Below are 24,382 nucleotides of genomic sequence, written 5' to 3' on the forward strand. Positions count from 1 at the left end.
TTTAGCCGGAGTAGTTAAGATCATATTGCTGTTTCTCGGCCATCTGAGGAGAGGTAAACTTCAGATCAGGGGACAGCGGGCAGATTAATCTGCAAAGAGGTATGTAGCAGCTTATTATTTTCTGACAATGGAATTGATGAGAAAATTCTGCCATACCGATATAATGTAAACTCAGCCTTAAATGCAGTAGCAGCAACTGGTATCAGGCTGTCATGTATGTATATTTTACACTTCAGTATTCTGGGGAATGGCACTTCACTGGAATTATACTGTATGCATAAAACTTTAGCCTAATTTGCAGGGACTAGCAACAGGCTTTTTAATAACACTCAATTTATTAATGTTAAACGTTTTTTGCTGGCATGTAAAATCGTTTAATTTTCTGAGGTACTGGGTGAAAAAATGTTTTGGGCACTATTTTTTTTTTCCACTTGGCAGTCGTTTTATTTAATTTATGACAGTTTACTGATCTCTCTCACTGTTATGTGTGAGGGGGAGGGACCTTTTTTGGTGCTTTTGCTATGCATCAAAAAATTCAGTCAGAAGTTTATTGTCTTCCCTGCATGATCCGGTTCATCTCTACAGAACTCAGGGGTCTTCAAAACTTGTTTTGAGGGAGGTAATCACTCACAGCAGAGCTGTGAGATTGTAGTTGACTGTGATAAAAAAAAAAAAACGTTTATTTCTGTATTTTTTTTTTTTTTTATCTGCTATCAGGGTTAGTTATCCTTTGCTAATGGGAGCAATCCTTTGCTAAAATTGTGTTTTTTACAAAGATTTGATGCTATAACTTTTCAGTTTATTAATTTTCAACTGTCATAACTTTTTCTGTGCTTCTTATAGGCACAGTACGTTTTCATATTATAGTAAATTACTTGAAAAGTATTTCCAAGTTGCTAGTTTATTTGCTAGTGTGTTAAACATGTCTGATTCAGAGGAAGATATCTGTGCTATATGTGCTAAAGCCAAAGTGGAGCCCAATAGAAATTTATGTACTAACTGTATTGATGCTACTTTAAATAAAAGTCAATCTGTACAAATTGAACATATTTCACCAAACAACGAGGGGAGAGTTATGCCGACTAACTCGCCTCACGTGTCAGTACCTGCATCTCCCGCTCGAGAGTCAATCTGTACAAATTGAACATATTTCACCAAACAACGAGGGGAGAGTTATGCCGACTAACTCGCCTCACGTGTCAGTACCTGCATCTCCCGCTTGAGAGGTGCGTGATATTGTAGCGCCGAGTACATCTGGGCGGCCATTACAAATCACATTACAGGATATGGCTACTGTTATGACTGAAGTTTTGGCTAAATTACCAGAACTAAGAGGTAAGCGTGATCACTCTGGGGTGAGAACAGAGTGCGCTGATAATATTAGGGCCATGTCAGACACTGCGTCACAATTTGCAGAACATGAGGACGGAGAGCTTCATTCTGCGGGTGACGGTTCTGATCCAAACAAACTGGATTCAGATATTTCAAATTTTAAATTTAAGCTGGAAAACCTCCGTGTATTACTAGGGGAGGTGTTAGCGGCTCTGAATGATTGTAACACAGTTGCAATACCAGAGAAAATGTGTAGGTTGGATAAATATTTTGCGGTACCGGCGAGTACTGACGTTTTTCCTATACCTAAGAGACTTACTGAAATTGTTACTAAGGAGTGGGATAGACCCGGTGTGCCGTTCTCACCCCCTCCGATATTTAGAAAGATGTTTCCAATAGACGCCACCACACGGGACTTATGGCAAACGGTCCCTAAGGTGGAGGGAGCAGTTTCTACTTTAGCTAAGCGTACCACTATCCCGGTGGAGGATAGCTGTGCCTTTTCAGATCCAATGGATAAAAAGTTAGAGGGTTACCTTAAGAAAATGTTTGTTCAACAAGGTTTTATATTGCAACCTCTTGCATGCATTGCGCCTGTCACGGCTGCAGCAGCATTTTGGTTTGAGTCTCTGGAAGAGACACTTGAATCAGCTCCATTAGATGAGATTACACACAAGCTTAAAGCCCTTAAGTTAGCTAACTCATTTATTTCAGATGCCGTAGTACATTTAACTAAACTTACGGCTAAGAATTCCGGATTCGCCATTCAGGCACGCAGAGCACTGTGGCTAAAATCCTGGTCAGCTGACGTTACTTCTAAATCTAAATTGCTTAATATACCTTTCAAAGGGCAGACCTTATTCGGGCACGGGTTGAAAGAAATTATCGCTGACATTACAGGAGGTAAAGGCCATGCCCTGCCTCAAGACAGAGCCAAACCTAAGGCTAGACAGTCTAATTTTCGTTCCTTTCGTAATTTCAAAGCAGGAGCAGCATCAACTTCCTCTGCACCAAAACAGGAAGGAGCTGTTGCTCGCTACAGACAAGGCTGGAGACCTAACCAGTCCTGGAACAAGGGCAAGCAGGCCAGGAAACCTGCTGCTGCCCCTAAGACAGCATGAATCGAGGGCCCCCGATCCGGGAACGGATCTAGTGGGGGGCAGACTTTCTCTCTTCGCCCAGGCTTGGGCAAGAGATGTCCAGGATCCCTGGGCGTTAGAGATCATATCTCAGGGATACCTTCTAGACTTCAAATTCTCTCCCCCAAGAGGGAGATTTCATCTGTCAAGGTTGTCAACAAACCAAATAAAGAAAGAGGCGTTTCTACGCTGCGTACAAGATCTTTTATTAATGGGAGTGATCCATCCGGTTCCGCGGTCGGAACAAGGACAAGGGTTTTACTCAAATCTGTTTGTGGTTCCCAAAAAAGAGGGAACTTTCAGGCCAATCTTGGATTTAAAGATCCTAAACAAATTCCTAAGAGTTCCATCGTTCAAAATGGAAACTATTCGGACAATTTTACCCATGATCCAAAAGGGTCAGTACATGACCAGTGGATTTAAAGGATGCTTACCTTCACATACCGATTCACAAAGATCATTACCGGTATCTAAGGTTTGCCTTTCTAGACAGGCATTACCAGTTTGTAGCTCTTCCATTCGGATTGGCTACGGCTCCGAGAATCTTCACAAAGGTTCTGTGTGCTCTTCTGGCGGTACTAAGACCGCGAGGAATTGCGGTAGCTCCGTACCTAGACGACATTCTGATACAAGCTTCAAGCTTTCAAACTGCCAAGTCTCATACAGAGTTAGTACTGGCATTTCTAAGGTCGCATGGATGGAAGGTGAACGAAAAGAAGAGTTCTCTCTTTCCACTCACAAGAGTTCCCTTCTTGGGGACTCTTATAGATTCTGTAGAAATGAAGATTTACCTGACAGAAGACAGGTTAACAAAGCTTCAAAATGCATGCCGTGTCCTTCATTCCATTCAACACCCGTCAGTAGCTCAATGCATGGAGGTGATCGGCTTAATGGTAGCAGCAATGGACATAGTACCCTTTGCACGTCTACATCTCAGACCGCTGCAATTGTGCATGCTAAGTCAGTGGAATGGGGATTACTCAGACTTGTCCCCTACTCTGAATCTGGATCAAGAGACCAGAAATTCTCTTCTATGGTGGCTTTCTCGGCCACATCTGTCCAGGGGGATGCCATTCAGCAGGCCGGACTGGACAATTGTAACAACAGACGCCAGCCTACTAGGTTGGGGCGCTGTCTGGAATTCTCTGAAGGCTCAGGGACAATGGAATCAGGAGGGGAGTCTCCTACCAATAAACATTCTGGAATTGAGAGCAGTTCTCAATGCCCTTCTGGCTTGGCCCCAGTTAACAACTCGGGGGTTCATCAGGTTTCAGTCGGACAACATCACACTGTAGCTTACATCAACCATCAGGGAGGGACAAGAAGCTCCCTAGCAATGATGGAAGTATCAAATATAATTCGCTGGGCAGAGTCTCACTCTTGCCACCTGTCAGCAATCCACATCCCGGGAGTGGAGAACTGGGAGGCGGATTTCTTAAGTCGTCAGACTTTTCATCCGGGGGAGTGGGAACTTCATCCGGAGGTCTTTGCCCAAATACTTCGACGTTGGGGCAAACCAGAGATAGATCTCATGGCGTCTCGACAGAACGCCAAGCTTCCTCGTTACGGGTCCAGATCCAGGGATCCGGGAGCGGTTCTGATAGATGCTTTGACAGCACCTTGGACCTTCGGGATGGCTTATGTGTTTCCACCCTTCCCGATGCTTCCTCGATTGATTGCCAGAATCAAACAGGAGAGAGCATCAGTGATTCTAATAACGCCTGCATGGCCACGCAGGACTTGGTATGCAGATCTAGTGGACATGTCATCCTGTCCACCTTGGTCGCTACCTCTGAAACAGGACCTTCTGATCCAGGGTCCCTTCAAACATCAAAATCTAATTTCTCTGAAGCTGACTGCTTGGAAATTGAACGCTTGATTTTATCAAAACGTGGTTTTTCTGAGTCAGTTATTGATACCTTAATACAGGCTAGGAAGCCTGTTACCAGAAAGATTTACCATAAGATATGGCGCAAATACTTATATTGGTGCGAATCCAAGAGTTACTCATGGAGTAAGGTTAGGATTCCGAGGATATTGTCTTTTCTACAAGAAGGTTTAGAAAAGGGTTTATCCGCTAGTTCCTTAAAGGGACAGATTTCAGCTCTGTCCATTCTTTTACACAAACGTCTGTCAGAAGTTCCGGACGTTCAAGCTTTTTGTCAGGCTTTAGCTAGGATCAAGCCTGTGTTTAAAACTGTTGCTCCACCATGGAGTTTGAACTTAGTTCTTAATGTTTTACAGGGGGTTCCGTTTGAACCCCTTCATTCCATTGATATCAAGTTGTTATCTTGGAAAGTTCTGTTTTTAATGGCGATTTCCTCGGCTCGAAGAGTCTCTGAGTTATCTGCCTTACATTGTGATTCTCCTTATCTGATTTTTCATTCAGACAAGGTAGTTCTGCGTACTAAACCTGGGTTCCTACCTAAGGTGGTCACTAACAGGAATATCAATCAAGAGATTGTGGTTACATCTTTGTGTCCTAATCCTTCTTCGAAAAAGGAACGTCTGCTACACAATCTAGATGTAGTCCGTGCCCTGAAATTTTATCTACAGGCAACTAAGGATTTTCGACAAACGTCTTCCCTGTTTGTCGTTTATTCTGGTCAGAGGAGAGGTCAAAAAGCTTTGGCTACCTCTCTCTCCTTTTGGCTTCGTAGCATAATACGGTTAGCCTATGAGACTGCTGGACAGCAGCCTCCTGAAAGAATTACAGCACATTCTACTAGAGCTGTGGCTTCCACTTGGGCCTTTAAGAATGAGGCTTCTGTTGAACAGATTTGCAAGGCTGCAACTTGGTCTTCTCTTCATACTTTTTCCAAATTTTACAAATTTGACACTTTTGCTTCTTCGGAGGCTGTTTTTGGGAGAAAGGTTCTTCAGGCAGTGGTTCCTTCCGTATAAAGAGCCTGCCTGTCCCTCCCGTCATCCGTGTACTTTAGCTTTGGTATTGGTATCCCATAAGTAATGGATGATCCGTGGACTGGATACACTTAACAAGAGAAAACATAATTTATGCTTACCTGATAAATTTATTTCTCTTGTAGTGTATCCAGTCCACGGCCCGCCCTGTCACTTTAAGGCAGGTAATTTTTCCATTAAACTACAGTCACCACTGTACCCTATGGTTTTCCTTTCTCTGCATGTTTTCGGTCGAATGACTGGTAATGGCAGTTAGGGGAGGAGCTATATAGCAGCTCTGCTGGGTGAATCCTCTTGCACTTCCTGTTGGGGAGGAGTTAATATCCCATAAGTAATGGATGATCCGTGGACTGGATACACTACAAGAGAAATAAATTTATCAGGTAAGCATAAATTATGTTATTTACATGTTTAATAATGTGTTTTACTGTGTGTGCAGGGCCGCCATCAGGGGGTGACAGGGGTGACTCCTGTCAGGGGCTCAGGGCTCAATGGGCTAGGGGAGGCCCATGAGGCAAGAACTAAAAAAAAAAAAATCTTTTTTTTTTTTTTTTTAATTTTGGCAGCCACCAGTGGGTACTACAGCAGAGTGCTAATTGAGCATGGGGAATGTTATTACAAGGAGTAAAGTATTAGCATTTGAGAGGATTTCTGAGTGTGCACTAAACCACTATGCACATTGTGAGACAGATTTGGCACTTTGTTTGTAGAGTGTGTGCCTGAGTCAGACGGCTGATCACTTTCATTTGCAGAGGAGGTAGGAATTACTTAGCAAATGTTTTTTATTTCTTTGTGCAATTTAAGATTGTAACTTCAGTGTGGTAGTAGTTGTATGGTGGGGCCAGGGGTCCATAAAAACACATTTTTTTTTAGCAGCAGTGTATTTATGATTATTTGACAATGCTGTAGAAATTCTATATTTAAAGCCATGCAGAAATGTTTCCTCCTCAATACACAAATGATATATATTTACATTCCAGTTTACTGTCCCTTTAAGCAAGGACTTTCCAGATACAAGGAGGCATTTTATCTCAGATTTTTACAGCTGCATAACATGTTATACTCTCAGACTAAGATTGCTCAGTGTTGGAAATGAGACAGGTTAACTTAAAACTGTTCAGTTTACTCTACAGCTGACTTAATTTTGAAATGCATACCAACAAGCTTAAATCCTGCATTTAACCAGATCTAATGGTATGAGTACCACAGCTTATGGTTCCACCAAGACCATATAGAGTACAGCATTTTCAAAATCCACAAGTACAGCTGACAGATGGGAACATTTGTACACTATATTTGAAGTGGTGACTTGGTTGGGGAAAATGGGGATAATATCAAACAAACATTTGTCAACCTTTTAAAAGTACTTTTCTTCATCTAGCCATCTACCCAGATCATTAATGTACAATTTTGAATTCACAGAATTATTTTTGTTTGCACATTTACAAATATGATTCTTTAAAAAGTGATCTCTTAATTTCTGCATTTTGTTTATCATGCATGTCACACACTATTTATTTAGGGGATGCAAGGTGCATAAATGTTTCCTCCTGTGAGTGTTTCTGTGGGTGTCTGTGTTTATGTCTTTGTGCTTTGGTTTGTGTCTCTATGAGTGTGTATGTATTTTTTTTCTGTTGGTATCTCTGTGAGGGTGGGTGTGTATGTATTTGTGCATTTTCTGTGGATGTCTGTGAGGGTGTGTGCATATGTCTGAGCTTTTTCTATGGGTGTCTCTGTGAGGGTGGGCGTGTGTTTGTCTTTGTGTATTTTCTCTGGATGCCTCTATGAGGATGGGTGTGTATGTCTGTGTTTTCTGTGGATGTCTCTGTGAGGGTGTGTGTGTATGAATGTCTGTGTTTTCTGTGGATGTCTCTGTGAGGGTGTGTATTTTCTGTGGGTGTCTCTTTGAGGGTGTGTGTATGTATTTGTGTGTTTTCTGTGGATGTCTCAGTGAGGGTGTGTATGTATGTCTTTCTGTGTTTTCTGTGGGTGTCTCTGTGTGTGTGTGTGTATGCCTGTGTGTTTTCTGAGACTGTCTCTGTTGGTGTTTCCATGGGTGTATGTGCAAGTTTGAGTTTGTGTGTGTGTGTGTGTGTCCATTGTCTGTTCCTTTTTAGGACATTTTGACCTTACTACTGATTATTCACATCTTTCTACAGATTTTGAGACTAATGAGACCTTTCCGGAAGTCACCAATCCACCATTTAACCTTTAAATTATTGTTTAGGCAGTTCAGGGCCCTTCCTTTCAGCCACTGCATGCTGTTGTCATCATTTAGTTGGCATTTTCTTTTACAAAAAGATAATCAGAACTCCATATTTTGTTTTCTAAATCTCCTTTTTTTACAAAACTGTAGTTTACCTCATTACTTGTCAGGGCAATGTAAACAAGTGCTAAGTGTCTGGGTGTCTGTGTTTCTTTGCGTGTTTGCTAGCGTGTCTATATGTGAATCCTTATGTGTGAGTGTGTGTGTGTGTTTCAGTGTATGTTACTACATTTACAAGATTTCCAAGTATAAATAGACACTTAAGAATAAAGTGCATATACGTTTTAGTCACTTGGTCAAAAATTCCACATGTCAATGGAGGGGGGGGGGCCCTGATCAATCGTTAAGTCAAAATTTATAGTGGCAGCCCTGTGTGTGTGTGTGTGTATATATATATATATATCAATCATATAAACTTCTCAGTGAGAGTATTGATGAACGTTAGAGGCTGGAGATGTAGGGAGAGTTTTTCTGTGAAGCAATCCAGACTGTCTAGCTAACTGCTCCTGGGCAATCAGTGTTAATGAGTTACACTGCTTGCCTTTTTACACTCAGTTCCCTGTCAGAATACCGTGGCAAGGCTGTCACACTTGAAAGGCTGTATTTGTTCCACAGCATAGATCCTGGTGGTTAAGTCCGTTTTATTTTACTATCTAGCAAGGACTCCAATTATTAGGGTCACAGTGTGACTCCTCATAACCTCAATAGGATCAAGGGTTAATATCTTAATTTATTTAGAGATTAATTTGGAACAGTTTGGGGATATGATACTGCTTTGTTCTCTAAGTAACTCATTGTGAAAGTTTGGGCTCAAATAGACTACGTACTTTTGGTAATGGAAAAGACAGGTTTCACTTTCGTTTTTGTGAGTTGCGCAGCTTCTAATAGCTTTGCGCGCTTTTTTGCATAGCAAGGGAGGTCCCTTGCGCACAACACATAATCGGATGCGGTTCATTCGTTTTCCTTGCGATCCTACTGCAGGAACTCTGGCAATCCTACGGAGAGGGTTCTATAATTGTCTGGGTCTAGGAGGTGGTGAGTGCCCCAGCCATTGGGGTTATAAAGGTGCCTCTTTTTTATTAATAAAACAAGTCCCAGAGAAATTGTTGTATAAATCAGTTTTTTCTTACGGTGGGATTGCATTTAAAGCAATGGAGGACTCTGATAATACGTTAGAAGGTTCTGCACCTTCTATTCTAAATAATAATACCTGTTTATACTGTGAGGGGGCAGTGGTTTGTCCACCTGCTTAATTTTGTTCCAATTGCCTGGGTATCTTTCTAAAGTCTAAGAAGAGAGCTAATTCTGCTAGTCGTCAACCTCTCAGGATTCTGTGGCCCGGGAGATGCCTACCCTATCCCCTCAAACCACTTCACATAGTTCCCTGCAGCACGCCTAATACTCCGGCTGGACGGGGCTTTTTCCTGGCAGACTTTACCACGCAGTTACAATCTGCTTTGTCTGCGGCCCTGAGTGCCTTACCTATCTCTGGGAAACGAAAGAGAAAGGTTAAACATAGTTTTACTGAATTAGATTCAGCTAATTCCCATTTGTATTTAGCCAGTATGTCTCAATTGTCCAATGATGAGTTAACCTCTGTAGCATCAGAGGGTAAACTCTCGGAGACAGAGACTTAATTTACTAAACCACCTCCTTCCGAGGAGCCCACCTTCAGATTTAAGATTGAGCATCTGCGTTTTTTACTAATGGAGGTTCTGTCTACTTTAGAGGCTCCGGAAGTAAAACTGCCTGAGGAACCTTACGGCTAGATTTAGAGTTTTGCGGCCAAAGGGGTGCGTTAGCTACGCGTGTTTTTTTCCCCCCGCACCTTTTAAATAACGCTGGTATTGAGAGTTCTCTGAAGGGCTGCATTAGGCTCCAAAAAGGGAGCATATAGGCATATTTACCGCCACTTCAACTCTCAATACCAGCGTTGCTTACGGTAGCGGCTAGCTGGAAAAACATGCTTGTGCACGATTCTTCCTACCTTGTCTTCACCCAGCTGGGTACCATCCGATCCGTCCAGAAGAGGGTCCGAAGTCTTCATCCTATCCGGCCAGAAAAGGTCCTCCAGAGGGTCCGAAGTTTTCATCCAGGCGGCATCTTCTATCTTCTTCCATCTGGAGTGGAGCGGGTCCATCTTGAAGCAGCCGGCGCGGATCCATCCTTTTCTTCCTCCGTCCTAACACCGAATGAAGGTTCCTTTAAATGACGTCATCCAAGATGGCGTCCCTCGAATTCTGATTGGCTGATAGGATTCTATCAGCCAATCGGAATTAAGGTAGGAAAAATCTGATTGGCTGATTGAATCAGCCAATCAGATTCAAGTTCAATCGGATTGGCTGATTCAATCAGCCAATCAGATTGAGCTTGCATTCTATTGGCTGTTCCGATCAGCCAATAGAATGCAAGCTCAATCTGATTGGCTGATTGGATCAGCCAATCTGATTGAACTTGAATCTGATTGGCTGATTCAATTAGCCAATCAGATTTTTCCTACCTTAATTCCGATTGGCTGATAGAACCCTTTCCTGACTGACTCTAAATACCAGCGGGCGGTAAAAAGCAGCGTTAGGACCCCTTAACGCTGGTTTTCACGGCTAACGCAGAACTCTAAATCTAGGCGTTAGATTTCGAAGTTAGACAGGGTTTATGAGGACAGAAGGGCCCCACAAACTTTTTGTGTCCCAGTTCGCATGGCGAATATTATCAGTAGTCAATGTGGTTTTTCCCCTTTGTCAACTTTTAGTTATTCCCGGTCCCTGGTTCTCAGCTGGAATTGTGGGGTTCCATCCCTAAGGTGGATGGTGCCATTTTGACGCTATCTAAGCGTACCACTATCCCTCTGGAAGATAGTTCTTTCTTTAGGGAACCTATGGACAAGAAGTTGGAAAGTTACCTGAGAAGAATGTTCCAACACACAGGATTTTTATTTCAACCGGCGGCAGTGGTTGCTGCTGGGGCTGCCACCTACTGGTGTGACTCTGTCAGAACGAATCGAGATGGAATATCCCCTTGAGGATATTTAGGAGAGGATTAAGGCCTTAAGAAGAGCTAACTCCTTTATCTGTGATGCGAATATGCAGATTATATATCTGAATGCAAAGGCCTTCGGCTTTGCGGTCCTAGCTCGCAGGGTTCTCTGGTTGAAATCTTGGTCTGCGGATATTGTTTCTAAATCCAGACTCCTTTCCTTAACCTTTAAGGGGAAGGTTTTATTTGGTCCAGGCCTGGACTTCCTTCCACAGAATAAAAAGAACAGACCTAAGGGACGACAGTCTTCTAATTTTCGTTCCTTTAGTTCAGACAAGTCCCAGAGAACTCAATTGTCCTCCAAGTCTGAGCAACCCAAGAGTGCCTGGAAACCTGCTCAGTCCTGGAATAAGTCCAAGCAGACTAAGAAGCCTGCAGATAACAAATCTGCATGAAGGGGCGGCCCCCGATCTGGGATCGGATCGAGTAGGGGGCAGACTGTCGTATTTCTCAGACGCCTGGTTTCAGGATGTTCAGGACCCTTGGGTACTGGAGGTTGTATTTTAAGGGTACAGGATAGGATTCAAATCTCATCATCCCAGGGGCAGATTCCTCCTCTCCAGACTGTCTACAAGACTAGAGAAATACACATTTTTAGGTTGCGTAAGGGATGTATCCTGCTTAGGAGTAATAGTCCCGGTACCTGCATCAGAAAGAGGTCTGGGGTTCTATTTAATCCTCTTCCTGGTTTCCAAAAAGGAGGGAACTTCATCCAATTCTGGACTTGAAGTGCCTAAACAAATTTCTAAGTGTCCCCTCCTTTAAGATGGAGACTGTGACGAATACCCCGACTACCCCGGCTGGGTAGCTCCGCCAAACGGGTCCTGCTTCCTCCCTGCTGACTGCAGCTATGTAGCTGGCAAGTGACCACAGACTGTAGCCACCCCTGATGCCCGACAGCACCAGTATTCAGGGTCTTACCCTGTGGCAGACTCCGGCTACCCCGACTAGGTAGCTCTGCCAGTGGAGAAGAAAGTGATTTCAGCAATCCCCACCCAAATAACTAGACAACTAGCATTTAGGTGAAACAAAGAACTGATTTTATTGGAAAACACACACTCCTTTTATACACAAAACTCATCTTGATAAGACACTGGACAATCCCACATTTTAAAGCTCTCGGTCCCCAGATGCCACAGTCCAAAAAGCAGTGTGATTCGTTACTGGGGACCAAAGAAACAGTCTGTTGAAGTTATGGGGGTAGGGGTGTCCAAATCCCCCGGTTCCCAAAGGAGCTCCCCTCTGGTAATTTCTCCTCCTCTAGTCCTCTCTAGGGGCTACCAATCCCCAAAAGAGCAGAGCTCTGGGGCAAAGGGCAGCTGGAGCAACCAGGGGTAAATGGTCCTGTTGTTCTGTGGCCTAACAGGAGTTCCAGGAGCCCGGCCAGCCTGAGAGGGGTTAGGCAGGTGTGCGTTGTGAGGAGGCCGACTGGGAGTTCCAGGAGCCCGGCCAGCCTAGGAGGGTTTTTCCCAATCATAGATCAGCAAAACAACACATAGCACGCATCTGGGAGATCTTGTAAGCCATAAAATAGCCAAATCTAATATAACAGGGAGTGAGCCATGTAGTAGGAGGGTTGGGGGTAGCTTTGGCTGTCTGGTATCAGTGACACCCCCCCCCCCTTTCAGTTTGGCAGACCCAGCTAGACCCTTAATGGGTCGAACTGGGGCTGTTCGATGGTGACCCTCCACTTCTTGGTTGCTGGGAGATGTTATTCCATCTCTCCTCGGCTTGGGGCATCCTGGGGGGTTCCTGCTGACGTTTAACCCCTCCGCTCCCAGGGGATGGCTCTGCCGCTGGGGAGAGAGACTGGCTGTCTCCTCTCCCTGCTCCTGGCTCTGCCGCTTTGGAGAGAGACCAACTGTCTCCTCTCCCAGGAAGGGGTTCTGTGTAAGGAGAGGGAGGATGACTACCTCCACTCCCAGGGGATGGCTCTGCTGCTGGGGAGAGAGACCGGTTGTCTTATCTCCCTGCACCTGGCTCTGCCGCTGGGGAGAAGGACCAACTGTCTCCTCTCCTAGGAATGGGTGCTGCCACTGGGGAGAGATATCAATATCCGTCTCTCCCTGCAAGGGGTTCAGCCGCTGGGGAGAGAGACCAACTGTCTCCTCTCCCAGGAAGTGGTTCTGTGTAAGGGGATGGAGGACGACTACCTCCGCTCCCAGTGGGATGCCACTGGGGAAAGAGACCGGTTGTCTCCTCTCCCTGTACCTGGCTCTGCTGCTGGGGAGAGAGACCAACTGTCTTTTCTCCCGGGAAGGGGTTCTGCCGCTGGTAAGAGTGATCGACATCTGTCTCTCCCTGCAAGGGGTTCTGTGTAAGGGGAGGGAGGACGACTACCTCCGCTCCCAGGGGATTGCTCTGCCACTGGGGAGAGAGACCAGCTGTCTCCTCTCCCAGGAAGGGGTTCTGTGTAAGGGGAGAGAGGTTGGTGACCTCCGCTCCCTAGTTTCCTGGAGCTGTTGCAGGTGCTGGGCAGAGGCCGGCAGCTCTCTGACCTGTTGCCAGCGATTCTGCTGGGGTGGCTCCCTGGTCCAAGACCATAAGCTCGAATCCAGACTGCTGATCGGGATCCAGCAGCTCTGCATATGCCACTTCCAGTTCCCATGCTTGGACACTCATAAAATCCAGATCGTCTTCAAACCAAGGCACTCCCGAGAGATCCAATAGTCTCTCTCGGTACCTGCGAATTTACGCCAGTCTTTTGTCTGTCTTGTCCCCAAAGTCCAAGTCCTTTAGTTTTTTTTTCAAATAGTAATACAGAGCCACCAAAGCCCTCTGGGGGGTAGACCTCCTCCAGCCATGACCGCACATGCATAGCATACCACTGAAGGGCTCGGAAGCCATCCTCCAGTGCCATCTCTGTCTGGAACAGTCCATGTAAGACAATCAGCTGTTCCTCCCTGGGCTGCTCTCCCAGGAAAGGCATTCGTAAATCTAGCTGGAGCCAGTACCTTTCTGTATCAGTGGGGAGGACCTTTCCAAAACAGTCCCGCTCCTGTTGGAAAGTCTTCCTCCAGAGTCGCTGGCGGAAAAACTTCCTTTCTTCCTGCTCGTTCTGTGCAGAACCAGGACCATACAGCGGGGCCAGTGCCTCTGGCATTCTCCATCAGAACTCGGCCTCCATGGTTACCGGTTACTGTGGCACTTCTCCTCTGTCAGCAGAAACCGTGTGGACAAAGCATATCCCACTGCTGCCAACCAATGTGACAGATACCCTGACTCCGCCAAACGGGTCCTGCTTCCTCCCTGCTGACTGCAGCTATGTAGCTGGCAAGTGACCACAGCCTGTAAGCACCCCTGATGCCAGACAGCACCAGTATTCAGGATCACACCCTGTGGCAGACTCCGGCAACCCAGACTAGGTAGATCTGCCAGAGGGTCCTTCCCCAAGAAAGGGGCCGCTATGTAGCAGAGATGAAAGTAATTTCAGCAATCCCCACCCGAATAACTAGACAACTAGCATTTAGGTGGAACAAAGAACTGATTTTATTGGAAAACACACACTCCTTTTATACACAAAGCTCATCTTGGTAAGACACTGGATAATCTCACAATTTTCCCGCCATTCCCGCCCCTCTAGACAGACCAGCGCCTTCATAGCAGCCACAGTTCCACAGAATACCAGGACCCAGGGGTGGCAGTTTCTGGGGATCGGAGATACAGTCCGTTTAAGTTATGGGGGTAGGGGTGTCCAAAACCCCCGGTTCCCAAAGAAGCTCCCCTCCGGTAATTCCCCCACCTCTTGTCCTCCCTAGGAGCTACCAATCCCCAAAAGAGTGGAGCTCTGGGGTAAAGGGCAGCTGGAATGACCAGGGGTAAATTTAGCAGGGAGTCCTGCTGTTCTGTGGCCGATTAGGAGTTCCAGGAGCCCGGCCAACCCTGAGAGGGGTTAGGCGGGTGTCCATTGTGAGGCGGCCGACCGGGAGTTTCAGGAGCCCGGCCAGCCTAGGAGGTTTTTTCCAAGTCATAGATCAGGTCTTCCATGACCAAGTGTACACAGCAAAACAACACATAGCACGCATCTGGGAGATCCCGTAAGCCATGAAATGGCCAAATCTAATGTCAGGGAGTGAGCCAAGTAGTAGGGGGGTGGGGAGTAGCCTTGGCTGTCTGGTATCCATGACAGAGACGATCAGATCAATCCTTCCCCGGTTCAGGAAGGACAATTTATGACTACCATTGATCTGAAGGATGCATACCTGCATGTTCTGATCCACAAGGATCACTTTCAGTTCCCAAGGTTTGCTTTTCTGGATCAGCACTTCCAGTTCATAGCACTTCCATTTGGCTTAGCTACTGCACCCAGGATATTTACAAAGGTTCTAGGTGCCCTCATGGCTGAAGCCAAATCCCAAGGAATTGCATTGGCACCATACATGGACAATATCTTGGTACAGGCACCATCTATTCATCTGGCAAAAGATTACTCAGAATTTCTTCTGAGTCTTCGTCGGGCTCATGGATGGAAGATAAACTTGGAAAAGAGTTCTCTTACTCCAAATACCAGGGTGAATTTCCTGGGTACGGTTGTAGACTCGGTATCCATGAGGATCTTTCTAACAGGTCAGAGACGTCGCAAGCTGACATCAGCGAGCCTTGCCCTCCAGGCCGCCTCAAGATCTTTGGTGGCCCAATGCATGGAGGTGTTTGGACTTATGGTGTCTTGTATGGAATTTATTCCTTTTGCCAGATTATGTCTCAAACCTTTACAATTATGAATGCTGAGACAATGGAATGGCGATCATTCGGACCTGTCCCAACAGGTCGTATTGGACAGCATGTTGAGAGATTCGCTCTCTTGGTGGCGTTGTCAAGATAACCTTGACAAAGCATTCTGGGGTGCCAGGAAAGCACAAGGTTTGTGGACTCAGGAGGGGTCCACTCTTCCAATCAATATTTTGGAACTGTGGACAATCTTCAATGCTCTGAAGGCTTGTCCCCAGCTGAGTGCGTCCCAGTTTATCTACTTAACTATGGTCGCCTACATCAACCATCAAGGAGGAACGAGGAATTCCTTAGCGATGAGGGTGGTGTCCCAAATCTTAAAATGGACAGAAGCCCACAATTGTATGCTGTCAGCGATCCACATTTCGGGTGTGGACAACTGGAAAGCAGACTTCCTCAGCAGACAATCCTTTCACCCGGGGGAATGGTCCCTCCGCCCTGAGGTGTTTGCAGAGATTTGCAGCAGATGGGGGAAGGCGGAGATTGATCTCATGGCCTCTTGTCTCAATGCCAAACTACCCAGGTATGGGTCGAGATCAAGGGATCCTCAAGCAGATTTGATAGACGCTCTAGCAATTCCATGGGAGGTTCAGACTTATATCTCTTTCATCCATTGCCTCTTTTCCCTCGTGTGGTGGCCCGCATCAAGCAGGAGCAACCATCAGTGATTCTAATTGCTCCATTGTGGCCATGAAGGACCTGGTTTGTGGATCTGGTGAGAATGTCCTCTTCTCCTTCGTGGAGGTTACCTTGTTGCAGGGACCTGCTGATACACTGTGGTTTTCTTGGCATAAAGTAAAGGTTGCCAGAATTTGATCCTTTTTCCTGGATGGTTTGGAGAAGGGTCTATCTGCCAGTTCTCTGAAGGGACAGATATCGTCCCTGTCAGTGTTGCTGCACAAGAGAATAACTGAGCTTCCGGATGTGCAGTCTTTTGTTAAGGCTCTGACTAAGATCAAACCTGTGGCTCCGCCTTGGAGTCTCAATCTTGTACTGCATGTTTTGCAGCAGTTGTAACATTAATCAAGAGATTGTTGTTCCTTCTTTGTGTCCCAATCCTTCCTCAGCAAAGGAACATTTGCTTCACAATCTGGATGTGGTTCGTGCCTTGAATTTTTACCTTCAGGCCACTAAGGAGTTCAGACAATCATCTTTGTTTGTCATTTATGTGGGTATACGTAAGGGTCAGAAGGCCACTGCATATTCCTTGTCCTTTTGGTTAAGAAGTGTCATCCGCTTGGCTTATGAGAAAAGCAGGACAGCAGCCTCCTGAAAGGATCACGGTTCATTCCACTAGAGCAGTAGCTTTTTCCTGGGCTTTTAAGAACGAAGCCTCTATTGAACAGATTTGTAAGGCGGCTGGCTACCTGGTCCTCCTTACATACATTTTCTAAATTTTACAAATTTGATGTGTTTGCTTCGGCTGAAGCTGCCTTTGGGAGAAAGGTTTTACAGGCTGTGGTGCCCTCAGATTAGGGTCCGCCTTTTTTCCTGTTCCCTCCCATTATTCCTTCAGTGTCCTCTGGAGCTTGGGTATTGTTTTCCCAACAGTAAGGAATCAAATCATAGGGGGATATCTATCAAGCCGTCAAATGTGTTGCAATCGCCGGCATCAATACGCTCACCTAACATCACAGCCACGTATCTCAATATGCTCTCCTTAGTTCTGAAAAAAGCCGGCAAAAAGACGAACACAAAGTACGGGGCGATGAGCATCGGACTGTTGTTAACTAGCAGTCATCAATCTTTTTCCAAACTTTATTTATACCCTATTACTAATCGCCACCACTATACTAAAATGTTTAACCCCTATCCCGCCGCTCCCCGACCCCGCCGCGACCTAAATAAAGTTATTAACCCCGACCCTGCCGCAACCTAAATAAACTTATTAACCCCTAAACCTCTGGCCTCCCGCATCACTACCACTAACTAAACCTATTAACCCCTAAACCGTCAGCCCCCCACATCGCCAAAAAATAAATTAAGCTATTAACCCCTAAACCTAACAACCCGCTAACTTTAAATTAAAATTTCAACATCCCTATCTTCAAATAAATTTAAACTTACCTGTAGAATTAAAATAAACTATTTTCAAATATGAATTAACCTACCCTAACTATTATACTAGAATTAAATTAAACTACCAATTAAATTAACTAAATTACATATTAAAAAACCCTAACCCTACTCAAATTATTTAAATATACTATTAAACCTTATTAAAAGTACTACATTACCAAAAGAAAAAAAGACTGTTACAAAAACCCCCACTAAATTACGAAAAATAAAAAACTACAGTATCAAAAATAAAAAAGAATTACACCTAATCTAATAGCCCTTTCAAAATAAAAAGCCCTCCAAAAATAAAAAAAAACCCTAGCCTACAATAAACTACCAATTGCCCTTAAAAGGGCCTTTTGTGGGGCATTGCCCCAAATAAATCAGCTCTTTTACCTGTAAAAAAATACAAACACCCCCCAACAGTAAAACCCACCACCCAACCAACCAACCAAACCCCCTAACCAACCCAAGCTCCCCATTGCCCTGAAAAGGACATTTGTATGGGCATTGCCCTTAAAAGGGCATTTAGCTCTTTTACATGCCCAGACCCTTATCTAAAAATAAAACCCACCCAAAAAACCCTTAAACCCTCATCCAGGCGGCAAGAAGTCTTCATCCAGATGGCATCTTCTACCTTCATCCAGCTGGCGCGGAGCGGGTCCATCCTGAAGACATCCGGCGCGGAGCATCCTCGTCATACGGTCGACGCCGACGCCACCGTAAACTGGAACTTCAATGCAAGTGACATCATCCAAGATGGTGCCCCTTGCATTCCTATTGGCTGAAAGATTTCAATCAGCCAATAGGATTAGAGCTGCTAAAATCCTATTGGCTGTTCCAATTAGCCAATAGGATTTGAGCAGCTCTCATTCTATTGGCTGTTCCAAATAGCCAATAGGATTGAGCTCTCATCCGGGCGGCTCCCTTTTTGTTTTTCTTCTGGCACCTTTATACCCTGATGTTTTTCCTACTTTTCCTCATTCCCTCGGCTGAATTACTGGAGGGATTGGGGGAAGTGGGAGGGATATTTAATCCTTTGGCTAGGGTGTATTTGCCTCTTCCTGGTGGCCAGGTGTTGTATTTCCCAACAGTAAGGAATGAAGTTGTGGACTCTCCCTGCCAGGAAAGAAAGAAATTTATCTGGTAAGCATAAATTTTGTTTTTCTTGTAAATGAAGAACTTTGGAATGTAAAATATGAATAACTGTCTTTGGGTTGAGCACTGTAGGTCTAACACAGTGTTGAGTTAGCACACAAGCTCCATTAATGTCTGTGGAGAGAAGCTAATGCGGTTGCAATATCAGAAGTCCTGAAGTTAGCGCTTACTAGGTTTCCTTGTGCGCAGTTTACTTTTATTTTGTAATATGTGCGCTGACCTACGTTTGTTACAAAGTTAACTTAAAAAAAACGCTAAATAATGTGCCACTTGTAATCTTGCCCTATTTGTTTTATTATGTAATATTATATTATATTTAAAGGCGATATTGGGAAATGGCGCAATTCAACCAGCGTAAATCGAGGGCTACCTGTTTGTGTGTGTGTGTATATATATATATATATATATATATATATATATATATATATATATACACATACCGGTATATATTTTTAGAATTACTAAAAGAACATAAAAACATAAAAGTGAAAGTTTAATTCCCCTAAAAAAATGTTAAAGTGACAGTAAAGTAAACATTTTAACGTTAGTGATTCAGATAGGGCATGCAATTTTAAACAACTTTCCAATTCTATTATAAAATTTGCTTTTTTCTTTTTGTATCCTTTTTTTGAAGACTAAACTTAGGTAAGCTTACAAGGGTGCACATGTCTATAGCAGTTTATGGCAGCAGTGTTTGCAACTATGTATAACATGGCTATAAACACTGCTGCCAGATGGCTAAAGACACGTGCACGCTCCTGAGCTCACCTAAGATTACTCTTTAACAAAGGATTCCAAGAGAACTAAGCAAATTTGATAATAGAAGTAAATTGGATTGCTGTTTAAAAGTTCATGATCTATCCTCTATCCAATCAATTTAAGTTTAATGTTTACTTTACAGCCCTTTTGAGTGATATGTGGTAAAAATGATGATAATAATAAACATATACTTGTTTCTTTCTAATGACACGATGAGTCCACGGATCATCGTTAATTACTGTTGGGAATACCACTCCTGTCCAGCAGGAGGCGGCAAAGAGCACCACCACAAAGCTGTTAAATATCTCTTTCCTTCCCTCCCACCCCAGTCATTCTCTTTGCCTACGTTAGATCAAGGAAGTGGTAAAATTAGGTGTTAGTAAAGGATTCTTCAATCAAGAGTTTATTATTTTTTAAGTAGTGCAACATTGTACTGCTTTGTTCTTGGGTGTAGCCGTAGTCCATATCAGTCTCTTCAGTAGAGCGGTGGTGGCTTTAGAGGGAAAAATGACAAACAAACAGATCTGTGTATAGCACAAAAGAGGCTACCCTAAAAAAGGTGGTTAGTTCCAAAAACACCCAGATACTAATTAAAACAAAATGGATAGGGAGCGCTAAAGAAAAGCTGCTATAAAGATCAGGTTATAAAATTAATAGCGGTGTGTAATAATTTCTAATATAAACTAAATTAATAAAATATGTCAATATGTATAAATTTAAAACAAGTAGATCATATTTAATAGAAAAACATCAATGCATAGAAATAAAAAACATCAATAAAAAGAATAAAGTTGATGTTCAAAAAAGTTTTAAAAAATTCTATTTAAAACAGAGGTAATTCCGCTGCTGAAGGAGAGTATGTCTCTTATTAAAAACAAAGGTTAAACAAAGAGGTGATTCTGTGGCACTAAAAACAGTCAAAGTACTTGGTTATAGATGATTGGAGATTGTCTCAAGCAAGAGTGTGATACTAAGACCAGATGGAAGATGAATCTGTTTAGCGATGTGTAGCGCAATATAATATGACTCACCCAGAATACGAAGCTTGTTTAGGAAGTGCTTCTCCGTGAGTTGTAATGTAAAGGATTGGTGTCCACTTAACAAGTTACCTTAGCGGTGTGCTGAAGGACGCCCAAGGTGTAGCCTTACCGATACTCGTTCCTCGGCGTGCATGTAGTCATGTGACTGTCATTCAACCAATCAAAGTCACGGATTACCGGGTGGTCTGTGTCTTGCTGAGGTTTGCAAATCCAGGTTGCAACAAAATATACCAAGTATATGCTGTGATCCATAACTATGTTACTAACCAAGTCAGGCTATTTCTTTGAAGTTGCTAAAAATATAACAGAGCGCTCTGTATACAGTTTAGAAGCTAGTCAGGTAGTGCAATTCAACGCGTTTAGCTTGTGTAGCCTTTTTCAAGAAAAAGGCTGACTTGGTTAGTAACATAGTTATGGATCACAGCATATACTTGGTATATTTTGTTGCTACCTGGATTTGCAAACCTCAGCGAGACACAGACCACCCGGTAATCCGTGACTTTGATTGGTTGAATGACAGTTACATGACTTCATGCACGCCGAGGAACGAGTATCGGTAAGGATACACCTTGGACGTCCTTCAGCACACTGCTAAGGTAACTTGTTAAGTGGACACCAATTCTTTACATTACAACACACGGAGAAGCACTTCCTAAACAAGATTCGTATTCTGGGTGAGTCATATTATATTGTGCTACACATCGCTAAACAGATTCATCTTCCATCTGGTCTTAGTATCACACTCTTGCTTGAGACAATCTCCAATCATCTATAACCAAGTACTTTGACTGTTTTTAGTGCCACAGAATCACCTCTTTGTTTAACCTTTGTTTTTAATAAGAGACATACTCTCCTTCAGCAGCGGAATTACTTCTGTTTTAAATGGAATTTTTTTAACTTTTTTGAACATCAACTTTATTCTTTTTAAAACCTCCGGTGGTCATCAAATACATTTGTATATCATTTTATTGATGTTTTTTATTTCTATGCATTGATATTTTTCTATTAAATATGATCTACTTGTTTTAAATTTATACATATTGACATGTTTTATTAATTTAGTTTATATTAGAAATTATTACACACCGCTATTAATTTTATACCCTGATCTTTATAGCAGCTTTACTTTAGCGCTCCCTATCCATTTTGTTTTAAGTGGTGGCTTTAGAGCAATGGGAACTTGTGGGACATAATTCTCACTGTGCCTCCCATATATTTATGCTGCCCTAATCCTGATAGCCTAAGTAAGATTACTCAGGCTTTATCTTTTCTCCACAGGGCTATGTGAGGGAGAGGGCCTCTCAAACCTGGTGAGCTGCCTTGCTGTCTGGCAGATTTAAGAGGTAAGTGCTGACTTTTTATTCTGGGTCTGGAAAATAAAAAAGGATCTCAGAGGAAGTGGAGCACTTTATTTATTTTTTGGACATAAAGCCTCCTATAGGTAAAAGGAGGGGACTTATACAACAGCACTTTTTAGGCAGGCACTGGGGCTGAGGAGATATTCTCAGTATGAGGTGGTTTTTCACTACTTCTGGTGGCTTGAATTTAACATAAAATGCCGACTGGGAGATTGCTTTTTGAAACGCCCACGATGGGCGGAGCTATGTGTGGCGCCAATTTGGGTTGCGCGCCGCTTTCTCCTGTTATTGGAAGGAATGAGAGGGTTATAAACAAAGTCCTCAAAGTGTTAACACATGCGTTAGGACCGGACAGCGGTTCGTTATAATATCTACAGCTGAGTTCCAGATCTTTTACTGAGGGGGTTGTACCCGGTGTCAGAAGGGCAGGTAGGAACCTCAGCAAAGTCAAGTCTAGAGGTGTTCTGCATTATTTGTGTAGCTATTTAGCCTTTTCTGCACACAAAAATAAAAAAGTTACGTTTAAAAATTTAAAGAGGCAGTAACGTTTTTTCTGTGTTAATTTTTATTAAAAATGCAAGACTTTTATTTGATTAATTAATCTATTGTGAGTCAGAATAGACCAAGAGCCCTGCAAAATGTCACTTGTTCTTTATGTTTTCATGCCAATGTGAAAGAACTTTAAATTATGGGGATAGACTTTTTTCTGAGCCAACTCCTTCTAAGGCGGATGCTGTTCAGGAGTCTAATGACAAAGTTCAATATATGCCGCAATTTTCTCCTCAAGTGTTCAAATTTTATCGCCCACACATGCAGTGCCCTGTGCTTCCTCTCAAACTCCACCTGAAATTACCTTGCAAGACATCACTTCTCTAATGTCATCGGTGGTATTTGATGCATTGTCTGCTTTTCCCATGCTGCAGGGAAAGCGCTAAAGGAAATTTATTTAATCAGTGAATAAAGTTGCTGATACAGTAGTGGCTATTCTGAATGTTTCTTCCCAGAAGCCTGAAGAGGAAGATACTTCGGTAGTATCTGAGGGGGAAATCTCAGACTCAGACAGTGTAATACCTTTATCTGATACTGAAGTTGTTTCTTTCAGGTTTAATCTTGAACACCTCTGTTTGTTACTTAAGGAGGTTTTAGCTACCCTGGACGACTCCAACACTACCGTCGTAGTCAATCCTAAAAAGTCCAGTAAACTAAACAAGTATTTTGACGTGCCCTCCATGGTGGAAGTATTTCCTGTACCAGATAGTGCTACAGAGATTATTACTAAGGAATGGGAGAGACCGGGTATCCCCTTTTCTCCATCTCCTATTGCCCCTTCCAGGGTGGAAGGGGCAATTTCCACGCTAGTCAAGAGAACTACTATTCCCATATAGGATAGTTGTTCCTTTAAGGATCCTATGGATAAGCAGTTAGAGGGGTTGCTCAAGAGAATGTATGTACATCAGGGTTTACAAAGGCAACATGCGGTTTGTATTGCTACTGTCACCAGTGCAGCAGCATACTAGTTTGATGCGTTGGCCCTTAAGTTAGCCAACTCCTTTATTACAGATGCTTCCCTTCAGGTTATTAAGCTGGGAGCTAAGATTTCAGGCTTTGCCATATTGGCCCGCAGAGCATTATGGTTAAAATTTTGGTGTGAGAATGCCTCATCTAAGTCTAAACTTTTGGCGATTCCTTACAAGGGAAAGACCTTGTTTGGACCTGGTTTGACTGAGATAATTTATGATATTATGGGAGGTAAGGGACATTCCCTTCCTCAGGATAAGAGAAATAAACAAAAAGGACGTCAGAGTAATTTTCATTCCTTTCAAAATTTCAAGGGAGGAGCAGGCTAAGCCTTCCTGGAGACCCTATCAGTCTTGGAATAGGGGAAAGCAATCCAAGAAGCCTGCTGTTGAATCAAAGACAGCATGAAGGGCCTACCCCGATCTGGGACCGGATCTTGTGGGGGGCAGGCTTTCCTTCGTCGCTCAGGCTTGGGTACGAGATGTTCAAAATCCCTGGGCGGTGGACATTGTGTCCCAGGGAAACAAATTAGAGTTCAAGACTTTCTTCCAGGGGCAGGTTTCTGCTTTTAAGATTATCTGCAGAAAAAGAGAGGCGTTCTTAAACTGTGTACGGAACCTCTCTGACCTGGGAGGGATAGTTCCTATTCCAATGCAGAAAGGAAGTCTGGCATTCTATTCCAATCTGTTTGTGGTTCCCAAGAAGGAGGGAACCTAAAGACCAATTTTAGATCTCAAGAGTCTAAACAAGTTTCTCAGAGTGCCGTCCTTCAAGATGGATTCTATTTGTTCCATTCTTCCTTTGGTCCAAGAGGGTCAAATTATGACCACGGTGGATTTAAAGGACACTTACTTGCATGTTCCCATCCACAAGGACCATCTCAAGTTCTAAGGTTTGCTTGTCTAGACAAACACTTCCAGTTCGTGGCTCTTCCATTCAGCCTTGCCACAGCTCCTAGAATTTTCTCAAAGGTTTTAGGATCCCTGCTGGTGGTGCTCCGATTGTGGGGCATTGCAGTGGCACCTTATCTTGACGACTTTATGATTCAGGCACCTTCCTTTCAATAAGCAA

Source organism: Bombina bombina, chromosome 1, assembly GCF_027579735.1.
Source record: "Bombina bombina isolate aBomBom1 chromosome 1, aBomBom1.pri, whole genome shotgun sequence".
Classification (NCBI taxonomy): Eukaryota; Metazoa; Chordata; class Amphibia; order Anura; family Bombinatoridae; genus Bombina; species Bombina bombina.